The sequence below is a fragment of the Papio anubis genome, chromosome 7 (assembly GCF_008728515.1).
Source record: "Papio anubis isolate 15944 chromosome 7, Panubis1.0, whole genome shotgun sequence".
Classification (NCBI taxonomy): domain Eukaryota; kingdom Metazoa; phylum Chordata; class Mammalia; order Primates; family Cercopithecidae; genus Papio; species Papio anubis.
In genome coordinates, this window is record NC_044982.1 from 4,199,101 (window position 1) to 4,205,143 (window position 6,043).

Here is a 6,043-nt window from a genome sequence, read left to right on the forward strand (position 1 = left end):
GACGTGACAAGCGATGTAAACTGTCTTCCCTGGCATTCTGCTGCCACAAATCCTCGGCTTTCACAATGTTTGCGGCCATCTCCAGAGTTAACATACTAGGTTAGAATGAGGGAAAGGTGACAGTTTTGAAACAGACTGAAGAGACTGGCCAAAAGCTAGGATGTGGAATGTGAAGGTATGCAAAAGCCTACTTTTTTGTTTGTTTGTTTTTTGAAGTAGAGTCTCACTCTGTCACCAGACTGGAGTGAGTGGCACAATCTCAGCTCACTGCAACCTCCGCCTCCTGGGTTCAAGTGATTCTTATGCCTCAGCCTCTTGAGTAGTTGGGACTACAGGCATGCGCCGCCACATCGAGCTAATTTTTGTATTTTTAGTAGAGACAAGTTTTCACCATGTTGGCCAAGATGGTCTCCATCTTCTGACCTCGTGATCCACCCGCCTTGCCCTCCCAAAGTGCTGGGATTACAGGTATGAGCCACTGCGCCTGGCCTGTAAAAGCCTACTTTAAACTCTTCTTTTTGGTGGCATTACTTGTTACATGGTTCTACATCTGTGTTTGCCTTTTTGTAAGTTCTCTGATCCCAAACTTTATATTCTGTGGAACTATATATATAGTGATACTTAATAAATAGCAGTTTTAGTTTTTTTTTTTTTTTTTTTATAAGAGATAGGATCTTACCATGTGGCCCAGATAGTGCCAAACTCCTGAGGTCAAGTGATCCTCCCTTCTCGGTCTCCTGAGAGACTACAGTCATGCACTGCCCAGCCCAGCAATAATGTTGTTGTTGTTGTTTTTAGACACAGGGTCTTGCTCTGTTGCCCAGGCTAGAATGTGGTGGCATGATCGTAGCTCACTGTAATCTCAGCCTCAAACTCCTGTGCTCAGGTGATCCTCCTGCCTTAGCCTCCAGAGTAGCTGGGACTATGGGTGTGCATAACCACGTCTGGTTAATTTTTTAATTTTTACTTTTTAGAGATGGGGTCTTGCTATGTTGCCCTGGCTGGCCTTGAACTCCTGGCCTCAAGTGATCCTCCTGCCTCGGCTTCCCAAAGTACTGAGATTATAGATGTGAGCCACTGCACCTGGCCAAGTATAGTTTTTAATTGTGTCCTTTTAGTATTTAACTATAAATACTATTTATCTAAGTTTATTAAGACTATTGTAACTTTATTTATTTTTTGGGACAGAGTCTCACTCTTGTTGCCCAGACTGGGGTGCAGTGGTGCGATCTCAGCTCACCACAGCCTCCACCTCTCAGGTTCAAGCGATTCTCCCCCCTCAGCCTCCCAAGTAGCTGGGATTACATACACCTGCCACCATGCCTGGCTGATTTTTACAAGCATGCACCACCATACTCAGCTAATATTGTATTTTTAGTGAGATAGGGTTTCACCATGTTGGTCAGGCTGGTCTTGAATTACTGAGCTCAGGTGATCCCCCGCCTTGGCCTCCCCAAGTGCTGGGATTACAGGTGTGAGCCACCGAGCCCAGCCAAAAGCATTTAAAGGCAACATTTCTTAGGATTTCTCTTTCCTCTTCCTTTGCTGTATTTATTAAGATCTGACTATCAGCCGGGCGCGGTGGCTCACGCCTGTAATCCCAGCACTTTGGGAGGCTGAGGTGGGCGGATCATGAGGTCAAGAGATTGAGACCATCCTGGCCAACACTGTGAAACCCAGTCTCTACTAAAAATACAAAAATTAGCCTGGCGTGGTGATGCACACCTGTTGTCCCAGCTACTTGGGAGGCTGAGGCAGGAGAATGGCTTGAACCCCGGAGGCGGAGGATGCAGTGAGCCAAGATCGCGCCACGGCACTCCAGCCTGGCAACAGAGCGAGACTCCGTCTCAAAAAAAAAAAAAAAAAAAAGAATTGACTATCATCAAAGTAGGCACTCGGGCATCTTGCAGCCTGGAGACCACATGGTCAGCCTTTGACAGGAATGGTGTTGTCCCACTTCAGCCTCCCCTGCATGCTGAGGAAGCAGCTACTGCAATGAGCTGCAGAGGCAGATGGGCTGGGAGAGGCAGGACCCCAGAAGCTCCACTCACCCAGACCTGCCTGGGAGAGGCCTTGGCATCAAGTCCACAGGCAGTCACTTGTATGTTGGGGGTTACTTAAAGAATAAACGCTCTTCAGGGGAGATGTTGAAAGATTTCATACCTACACAGGATTTCTAGGACAACTCACGTGTCCCTGATGGTGCATGTCCCGGACACCCTGCAGCAAGTGGCTCAGGAAGACTAATGGAAAGGATCAATACTGCTAAGGACAATCAGAAGTAAAAGACCTAAGTGATGAATCTGCCAAGGAACTTCTATCTGAAAGGAACAATGAAGTAGGTTGATTTGGGACTTCTAGCTGAACCTACTGGATGAATTATATACAGTTACGCCTTCCACCTCCAGAAATCCTGCCAATTTAAGTATGAAAACCCAGAGAGCCACAAAATCAAAGAGAACAGGATTGGGGGAGGAATTCCTGATAAGTACATTTTTTAAAACCTTAAAAAATTTTTTTTGACAGAGTCTGGCTCTCATCCAGACTGGAGTGCAGTGGCGCAATCTCAGCTCACAGCAACCTCCGCCTCCCAGGTTCAAGCAATTCTTCCACCTCAGCCTCCTGAGTAGCTGGGATTACAGGCACCTGCCATCACACGCAGCTAATTTTTGTATTTTTGTAGAGATGGGTTTCACCATGTTGGCCAGACTGGTTTTGAACTCCTGACCTCAGGTGATCCGCCCGCCTTGGCTTCCCAAAGTGTTGGAATTACAGGCGTGAGCCACCCCGTATGGCCCAAAAACCTTTAAAATTTATGACTTCAGGCCAGGCGCGGGTGGCTCACACCTGTAATTCCACACTTTGGGAGGTAAAAGCAGGTGGATCACCTGAGGTCAGGAGTTCCAGACCAGCCTGGCCAACATGGTGAAATCCCATCTCTACTAAAAATACAAAAATTAGGCTGGGCACAGTGGCTCATGCCTGTAATCCCAGCACTTTGGGAGGCCGAGGCGGGTGGATCACCTGAGGTCAGGAGTTCAAGACCAGCCTGGCCAACACGGTGAAACCCCGTCTCTACTAAATATACAAAATTTAGCCGGGCATGGTGGTGTGCGCCTGTAATCCTAGCTACTCAGGAGCCTGAGGCAGGAGAATTCCTTGAACCCAGAAGGCGGAGGTTGCAGTGAGCTGGGATTGCACCACTGCACTCCTGCCTGGCAGCAGCAAGACTCTGTCTCAAAAAAAAATATATAATAATAATAATAATATGACCTGGCTAGGCATGAGTCATTATGGGCTCACACCTGTAATTCCAGCACTTTGGTGACCGAGGCAAGCAGATTGCTTGAGCCTACCAGGAGGTTGAGACCAGCCTGGGCAACATGTACAAAAAATACAAAAAACTAACCAGGTGTCATGCTGCATACCTGTGGTCCCAGCTACTCAGGAGGCTGAGGTGGGAGGATCACCTGAGCCTGAGACATTGAGCCTGCAGTGAGCCATGATTGCACCACTGCACTGCAGCCTGGGTGACAGAGTGAAACCCTGTCGCAAAAAAAAAAAAAAAAAAAAGTGCCTCAGAGGGCATAAGATCCACTCTGCCCTGGCTCCTTTCTCTCCTGCTGGTTCAGCTCTCCCCACCCCTGTGACCATTTAGGAGGTGCCAGGGCTGCAGTGCCACGAGTGCCTGATCAGGGGTACCCAACCAGGGTTGCAGCCACAGGGTCCATCATGGTTTCCAGGGAACACAAGGGAATTTTCTTTCTTTGCCTTTAGTAATAAGTAATAATAACTGAACATGGACCAGGTGCCAGGGATCATGACAAATGCTGAAACCATGTGTCCTCATTGAAGCCCCAGTCAGCCACCCCTGGGAGTCATTTAGGTGTCCTTGTACCCCGGTCTGTGCTCTGTCTTCACCCTTGTTCTTTTTTTTTTTTTTTTTTTTTTTTTTTTTTTTTTTTTGAGATGGACTCTTGCTCGGTCACCCAGGCTGGAGTACAGTGGCAATCTCAGCTCACTGCAAGCTCCGCCTCCCGGGTTCACGCCATGCTCCTGCCTCAGCCTCCTGAGTAGCTGGGAGTACAGGCGCCCGCTACCACGCCCGGCTAATTTTTTTGTATTTTTTAAATAGAGACGGAGTTTCACCGTGTTAGCCAGGATGGTCTCGATCTCCTGACCTCATGATCCACCCGCCTCGGCCTCCCAAAGTGCTGGGATTACAGGCCTGAGCCACCGCGCCCAGCCACGCCTGTTCTTAATCTGAGTATTTGAAGTATTTGAAAGTACTATGTATACAAAACAAAGTTCTTTATGAGAAAAGGAAATTTCCATTTATCATTCTCTCATAAATAAGGTTATGTCTATTTCTTTTTTTCTTTCTTTTTCTCTACAGGTGTGCACTACCGCACTGGGCTAATTTTTTAAAATTTTTAGTAGAGATGGCGTCTCACTGAGTTGCCCAGGCTGGTCTTGAACTCCTGGGCTCAAGCAGTCCTCCCGCCTCAGCCTCCTAGGTTACGTCTATTAGAAGGGGGTTGTAATGTGGAAGCTGTGCATACATCTGTCTCTATGCTGTATTGGGGAACTCCGCAAAGGCCAAGCTGGAAGAGGATAAGGCACAGGGCTCCCAAAGAGTAGGGCCCATGAGTCCCGCTCACTGCCGTCAGTCCCGAGCCTGGCACACAGCAGCACTCAACAGGCACGTGGCCGATTCATGAGGAGACCGCTCTCAGAGCCTCCTGTGTCTTCAATTCTGTCCAGTGGAACAAAGGTTTATTTGTTGTGGTTTTCTGCAGTTACATTGACCATCCATTCATAGTAGCACATACACAGTGGTGAAATTAAGATGTGTTGGGGTATTTGTTAGTGTCCTATAGATAGAAAATAAATGTATACTTACCAGGGCCTCATCCAGACCACGGTCATATTCGACCCAGCATGTTGTGTTAATCGCCTGACAGTGGTTATGAATGATCTTCAAGAGGGCTCTGTCTATATCTCCAGGATCCCAGGAGGATACTCATGGTGGTTTCATGGGACTCTGGACTCCTGAGAAGTGGCCTTGAGTCTACAGGACACAACTACAGCCTGACCTGACCACCCCACGCTCCCAGGCAGCCACGGCTTGCTCCCCTACTGGCTGTTTGCAGCCTCCTGGAAAACCTGCCTTTCTGTTCCTACCGACCCCGGCTTTGAGATCAAGTGAGGGTAGGAAATGCCCCTGGTCACTGTAAGGGCTGTAGGAAATGCTGGCTCTCTGAGAATACAGCCGCCCTCCAGGGCAGGACCTGGAAAGAGCACATCACCAGGGCGACACGTGGTCGCAAGCCCAGCTCTGTCCCTGAGCAGCGCGATCTCTGCTTGGGGTCTCTCCTGATTGTCTCTGCAAGGTGCAGGGAGAGAACTGCTGCTCCCTTTGAATGCTTTCTTCCATGTGTGGACCAATGGCCCTTCCCTTCCTTCCCCATAACACAGCCCGTGGAAATATTGAGATATGCCACGCCATGACTTTCCAAGTGGGACATAAAAGAACTGGGCTTCTACCCTGAGCATCATCTTGCTGTGGAACTCAAATAAGTCACCCCATCATTTATGCCTCACCTTCCGCATCTGTAAAATGTGAGGAGAGCCAGGCACCGTGGCACACACCTGTAGTCCCAGCTACTCAGGAGGCTGAGGCAGGAGGATCGCTTGAGCCCAGGAGGCAGAGGTTGCAGTGAACCGAGATCGTGCCACTGCACTCCAGCTTGGGCTACAGAGTGAGACTTGGTCTTGAAAATAAATTAATTAATTTAATTTAATTTAATTTAAAAAATCATGCAAGTAGAAATGACTTTTTTCCCCTCCTATCAATAAAATGCTGCCCAGAATGACTGGCTTATTTTCTTTTTAATTGAACCCAAAAGAAGCTGCTAGTATGGAGCAAGTCTGGTGGAAAAGCAGCAGATCTCCCAGGAGAGAAGGGAACAGGGCAGGGCCACTCATCACCATCACAAAAACTCATGAGCGTCAGATGCGCCCCAGGGATTCCTGATGAGGC

At 48.4% G+C, this 6,043-nt stretch overlaps 1 long non-coding RNA gene across 1 annotated transcript; it reads left to right on the top strand.

Annotated features, from left to right (window-relative positions):
* The first annotated feature begins 1,841 nt into the window (after positions 1–1,841).
* On the top strand, positions 1,842–5,873 carry LOC116275682. The gene is made up of 2 exons (XR_004184762.1): positions 1,842–2,338; positions 5,008–5,873. It is a non-coding gene; the product is annotated as an uncharacterized LOC116275682 (long non-coding RNA).
* Positions 5,874–6,043: the final 170 nt, after the last annotated feature.